This window comes from Acinonyx jubatus, chromosome B1 (assembly GCF_027475565.1).
Source record: "Acinonyx jubatus isolate Ajub_Pintada_27869175 chromosome B1, VMU_Ajub_asm_v1.0, whole genome shotgun sequence".
Taxonomy (NCBI): Eukaryota; Metazoa; Chordata; class Mammalia; order Carnivora; family Felidae; genus Acinonyx; species Acinonyx jubatus.
This window is the reverse complement of record NC_069382.1, coordinates 37064638-37082063: the sequence shown is the minus strand read 5'-3', so window position 1 is coordinate 37082063 and position 17426 is coordinate 37064638.

Genomic DNA, 17426 nt, shown 5'->3' with positions numbered 1-17426 from the left:
CTGGCCACGGTTAGTGTCTCTTCATTCCGTCTTTTCTGTGTGAGCTCATTTCTGAAATTCTGGTAGTGCCTGATGCGGTCTAAGTGGACACACTGGGGGACCACAGGCTGGGAGTTTCAGAAGACGTTCCAATCCTCCCGTTTGGAGGGACGTGGAATCCCCTCAAAAGTCTGAGACGAGGCGGGTCGCTCCTGCTGGTCGGCGTGAGGCTGTCGTCTGGCTTTCGGTTTTGGAGGGACATGGAATCCCCTCATCGGTTTTGGAGGGACATGGAATCCCCTCAAAGGTCTAAGCTAGCTTTCAGTTTTGCTTCCATGGAATGGGAAAACTTTCTAGTGGCCTTCTGTTTGTCTGTTTTTGTGTTTCTCTGTTTTGTTCTGTGGACTTACTGGACGGACGTTATGGGACAGACTCAGACTACTCCTCTAAGTATTATGATTGATCACTTTAAGGATGTGAGGGGAAGAGTTAACAACCTCAGTGTGGAAGTCTGAAAGGGTCAGTGGCAGTTTTTTTGTTCTAGCAAGTGGCCAACTTTCAATGTTGGATGGCCACCAGAGGGGACCTTTGACCTCCCTACCATCCACCGAGTCACGAGTATCATCTCTCGGCCTAAGATGGGCCATCTTGATCAGTTCCCTTACATTATCACTTGGCAGGACCTTGTAGAAGACCCACCCTCTTGGATTAAGCCTTCCTAGCCCCGCTCCCTCCGGAGCCAAAACCCATTCTTGCTTTGCAGAAGACAAAAAAGAAGAAAAGTCTTACCCAGCCTTCAGCACCCCTCTACACTATCCTACAAGGGGGGACTGAAGAAAAATTAATTTTTCCTCCCCCGTATAACCCCTCTAGGATACTGGAAGAACACCATCCTCCCCCTCCGGGGGAGGCAGATGCTGTTCCGAGAGTGGGAGGCAGAAATGCTCCAGTGGGAAGCCCACCCTTTACCAGACAAAAGGCTCAGAGGGAGCAATACGCCTCCACCGCCGACTCCACTATTCTGCCCCTGCGAGCCACCGGACCCCCAGACGTGGAGGGGAATCAGCCCCATCACTATTGGTCTTTCACCACTAGTGACCTCTACAATTGGAAAGCTCAGATTCCTAAGTTTTCCGAGAAACTGGCAGGGCTTATTGATTTATTAGACTCTGTTCTTTTTTTTTTTTTTTTAATTTTTTTAACGTTTACTTATTTTTGAGACAGAGAGAGACAGAGCATGAATGGGGGAGGGTCAGAGAGAGAGGGAGACACAGAATGTGAAACAGGCTCCAGGCTCTGAGCAGTCAGCACAGAGCCCGACGCGGGGCTTGAACTCACGGACCACGGGATCGTGACCTGAGCTGAAGTCGGATGCTTAACCGACTGAGCCACCCAGGCACCCCTAGACTCTGTTCTTTTTACCCATCAGCCCACGTGGGACGATTGCCAGCAGCTTTTGCAGGTCCTGTTCATGACTGAAGAAAGAGAAAGAATCCTCAATGGGGCCTGAAAACTAGTTCCAGACACAGACGGGAATCCCACCACCAACCAGGCTCAGGTAGATGCCTCCTTCCCCTTAACTCGGCCCCAGTGGGATTTCAACATGGCAGAAGGTAAGGAGAGCCTCCGGGTCTACTGCCAGACTCTAATGGGGGGTCTCTGAATGGCTGCTAGAAAGTCAACCAATTTGGTCAACGCAGGAAATGTACAACAGGGAAAAGATGAATCTCCGGCTGCCTTTTTAGAACGGATCATGGAGGCATTCCGTACCTATACCCCCTTGGATCCAGAGGCTCCGGAAAGCAAGGCAGCTGTTATCATGGCCTTTGTAAACCAATCGGCCATAGACATTAGGAGAAAAACAGAAAATAGATAGACTAGGAGAAAAAAGTCTGCAGGACTTACTGGTGGTAGCCGAAAAGGTATATAATAACCGGGAGCCTCCTGAGGACTAGCAGGCTCGCGCCATGGCAGCTGCCAGCAGTAAGCAGACTTGAGACCTGGCCAGAATACCACTAGCTACCACTGCTGACTTCCCCGAGGAACGAGACTGCCGTCTCCGGAGCTGGCAGATGATGCAAGAAAAGGTAAAGGAACCACCAAGGGGGGCAAGCAGAGGCTGCAGAAGGATCAGTGCGCATACTGCAAGGAGATAGGGCATTGGGCCCGAGATTTTCTGAAAAGGGCCAGCGGGAAGGGAAGCAAGACTGATCGAGTAAAAGTCCTAGAGCTAGATGAACTAAGTGATTAGGGGAGTCGGGGTTTGGACCCTCTCCCCAAACCCAGGGTTACTCTTAAAGTGGAGGGGACCCCTGTTGACTTCCTTGTCGACACTGGAGCACAACATTTGGTCCTCTGCACCCCACAAGGAAAACTAGCCAGCAAGAAGTCCTGGGTACAAGGAGCAACTGGTATGAGCCAGTATTCATGAACTACCCGAAGAACAGTAGATTTGGGGATGGGCTGGGTTTCCCACTCCTTTATGGTAATACCAGAATGCTCCTACCTGCTGTTAGGATGGGACTTACTGAGCAAGATTGGAGCTCGGATAACTTTCAGACAAGGGGGGCCTCAGGTCACCGATGGCAAGGGCCACCCCATCCAGGTCCTGACCATGAAACTGGAGGGTGAATACTGCCGTCACCAGGAGGCACTCCCGAGAGAGGATAATATAGACAGATGGCTACAAGAATTCCCCTCGGTTTGGGCAGAGACGGTGGCGCGGGGGATAGGACTAGCTGCTCCCAGGACCCCGGTCCTGATGGAGCTCAAGCCAGGAGAGAGTCCGGTAAGGATCAAACAATACCCCATGCCTCAGGAGGCCCAGAAGGGGATCCAGCCACACATCCAGAGACTACGAAGCCTAGGGGTACTAGTTCCTTGCCAGTGTCCCTGGAACACCCCCCTACTGCCGGTCAAAAAGCCACACACAAATGACTACCGACCAGTACAAGACCTCCGGGAAGTAAATAAGAGGGTCACAGACATACACCCAACTGTTCCCAACCCATATACTCTCTTGAGCTCCTTGGAGCCCTCCAGGGTCTGGTATACTGTACTAGATTTAAAAGATGCCTTCTTCAGTCTGCGGCTGGCACCCCAGAGCCAACCCTTGTTCGCCTTCGAGTGGCATGATCCGGAGGAGGGGTACATTGGGCAACTCACCTGGATACGGCTACCTCAGGGATTCAAAGATTTGCCCACCATCTTCGACGAGGCACTACATGAGGACCTGGGTGAGTACAGAAGGAAGCACCCTGGCCTCACCCTTCTACAGTACATAGATGACATCCTGATTGCTGCCGACATGGCCAAAGACTGTGAGTGAGGGACCCAGGACCTGCTGGCTACCCTGGGGGCATTAGGGTACTGGGCATCCGCGAAGAAGTCTCAGATATGCAGGGAGAGGGTAAGTTACCTGGGATATATCCTGGAGGGTGGACAGCGGCGGTTATCAGATGCCAGAAAAGAAACTGTCCTAAAGATCCCTACTCCCACGTCCCGAAGAGAAGTAAGGGAATTCTTAGGATCATCCGGCTACTGCTGCCTCTGGGTTCCAGGGTTTGCTGAGATCGCCAGGCCCCTATATGAAGCTACCAAAGAGGGGAAAACATTTAAATGGGCTGAAAAAGAAGAAACTTAAAAAGGCCCTCCTAAGTGCCCCAGCCCTGGGCCTACCAGACATTACGAAGCCCTTCCACCTCTTTGTAGGCGAACATAAGGGAATAGCAAAAGGGGTTCTAACCCAAGCCTTAGGCCCCTGGAACCGTCCAGTGGCTTACCTGTCCAAGAAACTAGACACAGTGGCTGCCGGCTGGCCGCCATGCCTAAGAATTATTGCGGCGACAGCACTCCTAGTCAAGGATGCAGACAAACTGACCCTAGGACAGGAGATTTGGATCACGACCCCACACGCCATTGAAGGGGTCCTGAAACAGCCTCCTGATAGATGGATGAGCAACACACATATGACTCATTACCAGAGCCTCCTACTCAACCCTCCATGAGTGCGGTTCCACCCCAGTGCAGCCCTCAATCCTGCAACCCTGCTGCCCGACCCTGACCTAGGTGCTCCACTACATGACTGTGCAGGAATCCTGGAACAAGTACATGGATTCCGGACAGACCTGACCGACCGGTCCCTCCCTGATGCCGAGGCTACTTGGTTCACTGATGGCAGCAGCTTTGTGCGAGACGGACACAGGTATGCGGGTACAGCGGTGGTCACCGAAACGGACACCATATGGGCGGAGGCTCTACCCCACGGAATGTCAGCCCAGTGAGCAGAGCTCATAGCCCTCACTAAGGCACTGACGCTGGGACCTGGAAAACGGCTTCACATCTACACAGACAGCCGTTATGCATTTGCCACAGCTCATATTCATGGGGCAATTTATCAGGAGAGGGGGTTACTGATGGCAGAAGGACAGACTATAAAAAATAAGCAGGAGATACTTAACCTGCTTATGGCCTTATGGCTTCCTGCCCAGCTAGCCATTATCCACTGCCAAGGGCAGCAAAAAGCTGATAACCCAGTAGCTAGAGGTAATCAAAAGTCTGACCAGGCAGCCAAGGCAGCAGCCCTTACTTCAGTCCCCACAATGACCATATAACTACTGGACCCGGGAGACCCAGTTTTACCAGACCAGCCTAAATACTCCCAGGAGGAGTTACAGTGGATCAAGAAACTCCCCATGGCCCAGGAGATAAAGGGATGGTGGTATACACCTAACAAGGAGCTTGTGCTGCCAGACCGGCTCGGAGTCTCAATATTAGAGCACATGCATTGGTCTACTCACATGGGGGCCCGAACATTAAAAGACTTAATCTGACATGCCATAATCGAGATTCACCAACAGGACACCAAAATAGAGCAAGTTGTGTCTGCCTGCAAGACCTGCCAACTCACCAAGGCGAGAGCCACATCAAATAAAAAAGGAACCAGGCTCAGAGGCACCAGACCGGGAGCCCAATGGGAAGTCGACTTCACTGAAGTCAAACCAGGAAAGTATGGTTATAAATATCTTTTAGTATTTACAGACACCTTCTCTGGCTGGGTGGAGGCATACCCAACCAAGCATGAAACAGCTCAGACGGTGGCTAAGAACCTACTGGAAGACATCTTACCCAGGTGTGGTTTTCCTGCCATGGTAGGATCAGACAATGGACCAGCTTTTATCTCACAAGTAATGCAGGAAGTAGCCAAGGCAGTGGGGGCAAACTGGAAATTACATTGTGCTTATAGGCCCCAGAGCTCAGGACAGGTAGAAAGAATGAATAGAACCCTAAAAGAGACCCTTACCAAATTAACCATGGAGATTGGTAGGGACTGGGTGACTCTCCTACCGTACACCCTTTACTGGGTTAGAAACACTCCTTACACTCTGGGTTTTACTCCCTATGAGATCATGTTTGGCAGGCCACCCCCTGTTATTCCCAACCTTCGAGCTGAACTTCTTGCTGAGTTGAAAGATCAAGAACTTTTTCTTTCCTTGAGAGGGCTCCAGAGGGTGCACGAGGACATTTGGCTGTGCCTCCGTGCCATCTACAAGGCTGGCCCAACCCCGACATCTCATCAGTACAGGCCGGGAGACTGGGTCTACATCAAGAGGCACCACTGAGAGACCATCGAGCCGCACTGGAAGGGACCTTACATTGTGGTGCTGACAACCCCACCACTCTCAAAGTAGACAGCATCACGACCTGGGTCCATCACACCCACGTTCGGCCAGCAGACCCCTCCTCGATCCGGAAGGACTTCATCACTCGATGGGCCATCAGTCGGGACCAACACAACCCGCTCAAGCTCAAGCTACAGAGCATTCGACCCACCTAATATTGGTAACTTTGTTAACTCTGCTTGTCATTGCTCATGCTGCTGGGAGTCCCCACGCCCCCCAAAACATCACCTGGCAGATCATAGACACCAGCTTGGGGACAATACTTAATCAGACCTCCCAGAGCCACCCCAGGGACACTTGGTTCCCAGAACTTTGCATAAACCTCCAAACTCTGTTCCCCTTGTCACCATAAATGCAGCCAGTCCCATGATTGGGTCCGTAAGTTACATGACAAGGGGGGAATGAAAGGGCGGGCCTACGCCAGCTGACTCCATCTTGTTCTGTGTCCTTCACCTTAACCACGCCTCCTCCCCTTGAGTAACCTCCCCCTCACCTGCCTAACAGGACTCCCATCCTTCCCCAGCCAATAGGCTGAGGCCACAGCCATTACCTCACCAACTGCCCCTAGGCCCCAATAAAACCTTTGTCCTTTTGAAACTCGCTCTCTCTCCCCGGTATCACACCACTGCGTTGGTGCAGGTAGGGGATTGAGCTCAAGCTAGCTCGAATAAAGGCTCTTTTGCTTTTACATTGGACTCGGCTCCCTGGCGGTATTTGGGGATCACGAATTCTGGGCATAACATGGGAATGGACACATGGAGGGCCAAAGTTCTTCCTTTCCTATGAGAAAGGGAGCAAGCAGAGAATAGAGTGACTAGTATAATCTATTTGAAGCTGGCTGTCTTCAGAATAAGAAGCACCTCTGCAGTGGGGAAAGGGAAAAACACCACTGTTTTTATCTGGAAGCCCAGTCCTGAGGAAACCTTCATCTGGAATTCAAATGAGTATGGGAAACAACTGAAAAGATACTGTATGGCTCAGTGTTTTTTTGTTGCAGAAGGAGGACTGCTTTCCTCCTATATCCTCTGGGTCTGCCTAGAGACAAACATCCCATGCAGGGCCCCTCAAGTGTGCTAGGTTTCCTGATGTATGCATGATTCTAAAATATACTTGGTGTGAGGCCCCATAGTCCAAAGTATCCCAAGGTCCAGAGAACTTGACTCAAGCCCTCAGTTAAAATGAGCCTGAATTGGTCTTAAAATCTGGCCCCAAATGCCTACGAGAGGAAACCTAGTTTGAATAAAAGACCAGAAGTGGACATGGATACACAGAGGCCCAAAGTTCTTTGTTACAGAGAATAGGATAAAGCAAAGAATAAAGTGATTAGCATAATGTCAAGTGTAAGACACACCAATGGTTTGGGCCCAGGGAAATGTCCACTGACTATACCTGACGCTCCTACTGCAAGAAATGTTATTCAGAAGGTTGGTAAGTGAGGAAAGGAATTCTTCTGGCCATTGCCTTTTCTCCTGCCCTTTCCATCAAGTATAGATGCAACATTCCTTCAGTGATTACAAGTCATTCTCCCTGCAGACCTTCAAGTGTTTGGAAGCAAGCTCTGGCACAGGAGTCTTTGCCTGGGCTCTTTCTGCACTGACCCATGTCTGGGAGTAAACTGCCCATCTGAGAGCCTTCTGCATTTCAGAATGAAGGCAGCTCAATGAGCCCGGTGAGAGACACAATCAGGGTAAACATCCCCATGCCACCTGCAGCCCGTGAAGCACCATACTTTCAGTCAAAGGAGAGAAATTTCCTCTTTGGGATGTCAGAAACTGATTTCTCTTACTGCAGGCAGTGACAGGAACTCTCCATTAATCCCTGAGTGCTTTTGATGTGAGTGATGGCCCCATTTCTCCTGAGTGTGACCCAAAACCTCCTTAGAAAATCTGCTAAGGGGGTGGAAACATATGGAGGGCCAGAGCTCTTTATTTTTGGAGAGATATAGGCTATAACTAAGGATGCGGTGCCTAGCTTCATTTCCCCCTTCTGCAGAACTGAGGCTGGTTCCATCCCACTCCCCTGTTCCTGCCTACATGCAAACATTTTGTGTTATGCCTTATGGTTTCCACTGCCCTATGTCTTTTGTGGCCAACAATAAGGCTGAAAGGCAACCCCTATGGGTAGGCCCGTGTTGCCCAACTTTTCTCCACATTGGGAGGACATGGCCCAACTCCCCACCTGACAAGAGAGCACATGACACTTACATTCTGGCCCTGAGTCCCCACAGTGAATGCCTAGATAAAAAAAGTGCCAGGGGATGGGAATAGAGACATCAATGGCTCAAGTGATTCCCTGCAGATAAGGACAGCATAATGCTGAGAGTGAAATGAGTAGCTAAGCTCCTTCTAGCCCCACAAGGGAGGCCAGCTCCCTCCCAGCTTCTCTGGACTTGGCCTATGGGCAGAAATTCTGTTCTGGGCACCTTGCAATGCCTTAGGCCTCCCTTTGTCAATAGAGTTAGGAAAGGCAAGTCTCAAGGGGCCCCCCATGGCTCAACCTATCCCTGAGAAAGTTGAGCTCAACTAGATTGTGCAGTTAAAGGCGGAGATCTCTCTTGGACACTGGCAGTGATTGGCTCACAGGAAAGACCTAGTTTGGAAAAGGGAAAATATAGAAATGGATACATGGAGTGCCAAAGTTCTCCTTACCAATAGAGAGTGGAATAAATCTGAGAATGGAGTGACCAGCACACTCTTTTGGCAAGCTGGCTGTCTTGGGAATGAGAAACACCTCTTGGCTAGGGTGAAGGAATCCTCCCTTGGCTACCCTGGCAACTAGTTTTGCAATAATTCTTCCTTTGGGACTTCAGAAAGGGATGAGAAGCATCTGGCACTGAGTGGATTTCTTACCCTGACCTACAGGGGAGAGTACCCAGTGGTTTTGGTGTAATGGGTTTTGACACTTCTGGGTTTGGAATCAGGCTCTGTGGAAGTATCCCTTGAACAGTCAGTGACCTGGCCACTTCTGGAAACTAATGGGTGCCCATCTGGGACCCATTTGCTTTTCCATATGAAGGCATCTCAAGCAGCCAGGGGAGGGAGGTAAGCTGGGTAACCATCAATGCCAAGCCCCACAAGGTCAGTCACAGGGAGTTAATCGTTATCTGGGGATATCAGAGACTGATTGCTCTAGGCTACCAGAGAAATGGATTGGGAGCTGGTCACCAAACCCTGGGAATTCGGGGTGTGAGGGAAAACCATACCACATTTCATTGTGACTCAAGACCTCCTTAGAAAAACAGCTAGAGGATCAGAATGGATACATGATGGGTCAAAGATCTTCATTTCAGCAGAGAATAGGATAAACCTGAGCAGAAACCGACACACTCTGTTCCTCTTCTCCCCACAATTGACGTCGCTTCCTCCCAATTCTCTGGCTTTGCCTATACACCAACATTTTGTCTGGCACCTTCAAGTGCCCTATGTCTTTTTCTTGTCAAAATATTTCTAAAAGGAAAGTCCCAAGGGGCTTATTGCCAAACCTATGCCAGAGTCAGGATGACTTGGCCAGGATCCCCAATTAAAATGAGGGGACATTGCTCTTAGGTCTGGCCTTGAATTCCCCACAGCAGGGACTTACTGAAAAAAAGAGCAAGGGGATGGGAATGGATACCCAGAAAACCAAAGATCTTCATTTCCGATGAGAATGGGATAATTCTGGGAGTAAAGAGAATAGCACAATCTCCTGCCAAGCTCGCTGTTTTCTGAAAGAACAAACACACGTGGGCCAGGTAAATGGGAATCACCCATCCGCTTCATGAGGGAGCAGAAGGAAAGCTGAGGGCCAAACACAAGCTAGCATTCCCTGACCAGCCCCAGGTAGGATATGTGTGGCATTCCTCAGGCACTCCTGACTGCCCAAGGGCAAAGGAAATGACAGAAAACAAATGGTTAAAGTAATAGAGCCTCCATCAATTGACAAGTATCTTACTAATTTATAAGAAAAAGGCAGGGTTCTAATCTCCAGAGACCTATGGACTCAGGTTCCTGGAGCTCCAAAATCACCCTGCCCTCCATAGTGATGTGAGATACAAAAGGCCAAAAGGAAATGGCATATAAAACTGAATTTCCTGAGGTGCCTTGTGTGGCTGAGTCTTTTAAGCCTCAAACTTGAACTCAGCTCACCATCTCACAGTTTCTGTGTTCCAGGAGCATAGGGGCTCTCTGCTGACAGCTCAGAGTCTGGAGCCTGCTTCAGATTCTGTGTCTCCCTCTCTCTCTGCCCCTCTCTGGGACAAAAATTCTCTCTCTTCTCTCTCTCTCTCCCTCCCCTCTCTCTCAAAAAATAAATATTTTTAAAAACTTAAAACTTATTTTCCTTCTCCCCTGCAGCCCATTCACAAATACCTGAGGCTGGCAGAGTCAAATGTTTCTGCAGGGACTCCCTTCTTTCTTAATGTTAATGTTTTGCTAGAGGGAAAAACCACTTACCTTGACAATAACTATGCCTCCAGTAATCTGTGATTGTTAGCATATGAAAGTCTCCTTGTAAACTTGACATTTGACTTTACCTTGCCAAAGCCCTTGCTATAAAAACAGGCTTTCTTCACATTAATAATAATAATATTAATATTAACAACAACAACAACAACAACAACAATAAATCAGAAGAAACACTCTGAGGGCCAAAGTTGTTCACCTTTGGTGAAAATGGGATGAAGCTCTGACTAATGACATGTGCACCATTTCCAAAGCAAGCTTGCTGTCCTGAGAATAAGAAGGAAACACCTGGGGTCTTGGGATGAAAGGAAGCACCAGTCACAAGAACAATGCATCCTGACCTAGCTAGGGCAGGAAGGCTTCTGGCTCTTGCCTTACTCTTCCATTCCCTGGGTAGAGGCACTGGTGATCATTCTGCATGTTGGCTTCTTTGTGCTTGCTGGCAGCCATGTCTGTGGAATTGGGCTCTGGTCCCAGACTCTGGTCCCAGACTCCTTGAATGGACTCTCTGCCCTGACCATGTGGGGAAGAACAGTGGTCCTGCTCAAACGTTGATCTTCTCAGAGGCAGGAACATCACAGGGGCCAGTGGGATCAGGGTAACCAACCCCCTCAAGCCCACAGAAGCCTGCCCAGCACAGAGGTCTCAGTAAAGGAGGGCAATATGTCCTTAGTAATTGCCATGTGTTAGCTGGCTGTAAAGGCTGGTCACTCTCTGAGTCAAAGCCACATGGTTCCTGACCCTGACCTCTGATCTCTCTGAGAAGAGAAGAATAGAGGGGGTGTGAAGAAGGAGGGAGGGGAGTAGAGAGACAAAGAGAGAGATGGAAGAAACACAGGCAAAGTAAGAGGTGACAGAATTTGTGTCCTGAAATCTTTCTCCTATAACTCCGGCTGTGTTACATTGGTTAGAAACCAGTCATTAACAGGTGAGTGGTTTCACAAGGAGTCAAAGTTTCCTGCCTGGACATGGATCACTGGCTGTGTCCCCTGCGGAAGTCTAGGAGAGCGTTCAGCAGGCTCACCCCAGAACTGAGAGCGGTGGCTATATTTGGAAATGGCTGTAAGTGATGAACGTCCAGCCTCACTCATCATTAGAAAAGTGAACATAGGACAATGCACTTGGTGTAATTTCTCATCCACCAAACCGCAAAAATATTTCACCAGACTCATGAATCTAGACCCCTTGTTGGGCACTAGAGATAAGGGCACTCATGTTTCAGTAGTGAGAAGGGTCTCAGTTCTTTTACTGGAGAGTGATTGTTGCCATGATTTTAGCTTCCATCACCTTGATTCTGTGTGGAGGGATCTGCTTCTAGAAACCAAAGACAGTGATTAGAGATTTGCACAAAGAATTTATGTAGCCATGTGTTGTCTCTGCTTTGACTCTGAGAGCCCTGCATGAGACACCTCCTCAGACAGAGAGTATCCATTTCCTCTGGCAGCAGGACCATAATACAGCCATTTAAAATGATGGTGTCAGACAGAATGCCTCACACTGTTGTCAAAACCCTTTAATGGACCATGACCAAGTGAGTGGGCTAAGACTTTTTTTCTTTTTTAACTTAAATGTTAGTTAGTTAAATGTTGGTTGGTTTCAGAAGTAGAATTCAATGATTCATCACTTACATATAACACCCAGTGCTCATCACAAGTGCCCTCCTTAATACCCATCACTCATCTAGCCCATCTTTCACCCACTTCCCTCCATCAACCCTCAGTTTGTTCTCTATTGTTAAGTGTCTCCCTTTCTTCTCTTCCACACCGTCCCTTATGTTAAATTCCACATGTGAAATTGTATGATACTTGTCTTTCTCAGACGGACTCATTTTGCTTGGTATAAAACATTCTAGTTATATCCATATAGTTGCAAATGGCAAGACTCCATACTTTTTGATGGCTGTGTTATAGTCTTATGAAGATAAAAGGCTTTGGCACAGTGAAGGAAACATTCAACAAAACTCAAAGCAGCCTACGGAATTGTGGAACATATTTGCAAGTGACATATCTGATAAAGGTTTAGGATCCAAAATCTAGAAACGACTTAGCAAACTCAACACCCAAGAAACAAACAGCCCAGTTATGAAATGGGCAGAAGACATGAATAGACACCTTTCCAAAAAAGACTTCCAGATGGTCAACAGACACATGGAAAGATGGTCAACATCATTCATCATTAGGGAATGCAAAGAAAAACCATGATGTGATATCATCTTACACCTGTTAGAATTAACAACACAAGAAACAACAGTTGTTGGTGAGGATACAGAGAAAGGGAAACACTATTGCACTTCTGGTCAGAATGCAAGCTGGCACAGCTACACGGTTATGATTTTTTAAGGAAAATGTTGGAGAACACTCCTCCTTCTATGGTTACTTGTTATTGTCAATTATGTATAAGTTTAGGGCACGGACATCAGGTGAAATTTATTCCCTATGATGAGTATAGTAAAAATAAATTTAAAAAAATAAATGGATATATAATGATATGGAGTAGGGCTTACCCAGTTAAAATGAAAAAGCAAAAGAAAACGAAACAAAAAAAATGTTTACCCAACCAAATAACCAAATTCACATTGTGATTCCACTCTGAAAATAATGCTCATATGTAGAAAAATAGTATAGGCTGTGATTGTCTTAGAATGCCAGGATTTTTATTTTCTTCATTATTCTTATTTTGTCTTCCAAATAACACAGAAAGGTACTGGCAAATGTAACCTTGTTTGGTTAAGGTGCTTCATAGTCAAGAAGGGAAAGTCAATAAGGAAAATGATACAATCAAGGTTTCCAAAGAGAATGATTTGATTGTCACAGGATTAGAGAAGCTCTTGGAAAAATTAAAGAGGCCTAGAAGATTTCTGCCAAAATGCTATGATTTGGTGATACAAATTGCCAGACAGATACTGGGTCCACTCCAGTTTAATTATTTGTCATAGGAATAAGTATACAGGTGAGATTGCCATACACCTTTTGTTCAATATAAAAATACACTTTTCCAAAAACTGTAATAAATTCCTTTTACAAGATCCATGTGCCACGTTTTCCTTTTGTAGGAAGTTTCCTTTGAAGTGCACATCTTTATTTTAAATAACCTGTTCCTGCTGTCCACCATCCCTGCTAACCTCATGGACCCCCCCCCCGCCTTTCACTTCTGTCTTCCTATTGAAAGTCATCTCCACATAGCACAGGTCACGTTTTGTCATGGTCACTAATAAAGATATAGTGCTTGGAACAGAGCAAGGATATGCTTAAAGGTGATGGTTAAAGGAATTCAAACAAAATGAATCTGTATTTGAGGTGGGTTAAGAGTGTCACAAGTACAGGCCCAGGATGGCATGCACAGAGTATTTCCCACTGAGCTTCCATTGCTAAGCCTCCTTTATCTATCTGTAAAATACTATCATCCTGAATTTTCTTCAATGCCTGCACAATTACTGCTAAATATTTCTGCATGCAAGGTAACAGGAGGAGGCCACATGAGGAGGATTCTCTGTGCTCTAGAGGACACTGTAACTTCCTCCAAGGTAGCTCTTAACCCACTGCAAGAGTGCCATAAGTCAGTTCTCATGTAATTCATCTAGTAAATTATTGGATAGGTCCTCATTTAATCGTCTTTTTCACAGTTTCTTTTCTTTTCTTTTTTTTTTTTTGTTTAATTCCAGTTAGTTAATATGCAGAGTTATATTACTTTCAATTCCATATATCACCCTGTGCTCATTATATTACTTTCAATTCCATATATTACAATTCCATATATCACCCTGTGCTCATTATGACAAGTACATATCTTAATCCCCATCACCAACCACCAACCCCCCCATCCACCTCCTCTCTGGTACTATCAGATAGTTCTCTGTTATTAAGAGTATGTTTCTTGATTGTCTATTGTCTGTCTCTTATTTTTTTCCCTTTGCTTGTTTGTTGCTTTAATTCCATATGATTGAAATTGTCATATGGTATTTGTCTTTTTCTGTCTGACTTATTTCACTAGCATCGTACTCTCTATCTCCATCCATGTTCTTGCAAATGGAAAGTTTTAATTCCTCCATATATATATATATATATATATATATATGACATCTTCATCTATTCATTGATTGATGGATACTTGGGTTGCTTCCATATCTTGGCTACTGCAAATAATGCTTTTATAAACATACCAGTGTCATGTATCCTTTTGAATCAATGTTCTTTTATTCCTTGGGTAAATACCCAGTAGTGCTACTGCTGGGCCACAAGGTAGCTGGATTTTTACTTTTAAAGGAACTTCTATATTGTTTTCCACAGTGGCCCCACCATTTTGCATTCCCAAGAACAGTTCCTTTTTCTCCACATTCTTGCCAAGACCTATTGCTTCTTGTGTTGTTGATATTTGCCTTTCTGACAGTTGTTAGGTAGTATCTCATTGTGGTTTTGATTTGCATTTCCCAGAAGATAAGTGACGCTAAACATTTTTCACCTGTCTATTGGCCGTCTGCATATCTTTTTTGGACAAAAGTCTGTTCATGTCTTCTGCCCAGGTTTTAATCGGATTATTTGCTTTGGGGGCCTTATTTTACATCAGTTCTTTATATATTTTGGATATTAGCCATTTATTAGATATGTCATTTGCAAATATCTTCTCCCATTTCAGAACTTGGTTTTTAGAGTTGTTGATTGTTTCCTTCTATGAGCAGAAGCTTTTTATTTGATATAGTCCCAAGAGTTTATTTTTGTTTTTAGTTTCTCTTGCCTCAAGACACATATTTTGAAACAAGTTGTTGTGGCTGATGTCAAAGTTACTATCTGTGTTCTCTTCTAGGATTTTTATGATTTCAGGTCTCACTTTTAGGTCTTTCATCCATTTTTATGAATCCATTTATTTATGTGTATAGTGTCAGGAAGTGGTTCTCTTTCATTCTTTTGCTTGATGCTATTCTATTGTCCCAACATTATTCTTTGAAGAGACTCTTTTCCATCAGATCTTCTTTCCTGCTTAGATTAATTGAACATATATTTGTGTGTGTGCATCTCTGTGTTTTCTATTCTGTTCTATCTTTTAAAACTTATTTAATTAAATTGATATTGATTAACAAACAGTGTAGTATTGGTTTCAGGAGGAGAACCCAGTGATCCATCACTTACATATAACACACAGTGCTCATCTAAACAAATGTGCTCCCTAATGCCCATCACCCATTTAGCCCATTCCCCCACCCAACACCCTTCCAGCAACCCTCAGTTTTTTCTCTGTATTTAAGAGTCTCTTAAAAAATTTTGTTTTAAATATTTCTTTACTTTTTGACAGAGAGAGAGAGAGAATGAGAATAGGGGAGGGGCAGATAGGGGAACACACAATCTGAAGCAGGCTTCAGGCTCTGAGCTATCAGCACAGATCTTGATGCAGGGCTTGAACTCACAGAACATGAGATCATGACCTGAGCTGAATTTGGACACTTAACCAACTAAGCCACCCAATTGCCCCTGCGTTTAAGAGGTTTTTATGGCTCTGTGTTTTTATCTTATGTTTTCCTTCCCTTCTCCTATGTTCATCTGTTGTGTTTCTTAACACATGAGTGAAATCATATGATATTTGTCTTTCTCTGACTTATTTAACTTAGCATAATACACTCTGGTTCCATCCATGGTGTTGCAAATGGCAAGATTTCATTTTTTTTCATCATTGAGTAGTATTCTATTGTATATGCATACCACATCTTCTTTATCCATTTATCAGTTGATGAACATTTGAGCTCTTTCCATACTTTGGCTATTGTTGATAGCACCACTATAAACATTGGGTGCATGTGGCTATGGAATCATCATTTTTGTATCCTTTGGATAAATTAGTAGTTCAATTGCTGGGTCATAGGGTATTTGTGTTTTTAATTTTTTGATGAACCTCCATACAGTTTTTCAGGGCGGCTGCACCAGTTTGCATTCCCACCAACTGTGCAAAGGAGTTCCCCTTTCTTTTCATCCTTGCCAACATCTTTTGTCTCCTGAGTTGTTAATTTTAGCCACTCTGACAAGTAGGTGAAAGGTGATATCTCATTGTGGTTTAGATTTGTATTTCCCTGATGATGAAAAATGTTGAGCATCTTTTCATGTGTCTGTTAGCCACCTGGATGTCTTTTTTGGAAAATGTATATTCATGTCTTCTACCTATTTCTTCACTGGATTATTTGTTTTTTGGATGTTGAGTTTGATAAGTTCTTTATAGATTTTAGATACTAACCCTTTATCTGATATGCCATTTCCAAATATCTTCTCCCATTTTGTCAGTTGCCTTTTAGTTTTGTTGATTGTTTCCTTTGCTGTGTAGAAGCATTTTATCTTAATAAGGTCTCAATACTTCATTTTTGCTTTTATTTCCCTTGCCTCCAGAGACATGTCTAGTAAGAAGTTGCTGCAGCCAAGGTCAAGGAGGTTGCTGCCTGTTTTCTTCAGTAGGATGTTGATGGTTTACTGTCTCACATTTAAGTCTTTCATTCATTTTGAATTTTTTTGTGTGTGGTATAAGAAAGTGGTCCAGTTTCATTCTTCTGTGTGTCGCTATCTAGTGTTCCCAGCATCATTTGTTGTAGACTGTCTTTTTTTTCCCATTGGATACTCTTTCTTTCTCTGTCAAAGATTAGTTGGCCATACACTTGTGGCTCCATTTCTGGGTTCCTTATGTTGCGTTGATCTATGCGTCTGCTATTGTGCCAGTACCATACTGTTTTGATGGTTACAGTTTTGTAATACAGCCTGAGGACAAGAATTGTAATGCCTCAGGCTTTGGTTTTTTTTTTTTTTTCAATATTGCTTTGGATATTTGGGGCCTTTTCTGGTTCCATACAAATTTTAGAATTGTTCTAGCTTTGTGAAGAATGCTTTTTTTTATTTTAATGGGGATTGTATTGAATGTGTAGATTGCTTTGGATAGTATAGGCTTTTTCACAATATTTGTTCTTCCAATCCATGAGCATGGAATGTCTTTCCATTTTTTTGTGTCTCCTTCAATTTCTTTCATAAGACTTTCTATAGTTTTCAGCAAGCAGTTCTTTTACCCCTTTGGTTAGATTTATTCCTAGCTATCTTATGGTTTTTGGTGCAAATGTAAATAGGATCTATTCTTTGATTTATCTTTTTGCTGCTTCATTATAGGTGTATATAAATGCAACCAATTTCTGTGCATTGATTTTATATCCCAAAACTTTGTTGAATTCACATATCAGCTCTAGCAGTTATTTGGTCGAGTCTTTTGGGTTTTCCATGTACAGCATCATGTCATCTGTGAAGAATGAAGGTTTGACTTTTTTACTTGGTGATTTGGATATTTTTTATTTCTTTTTTTGTCTGATTGC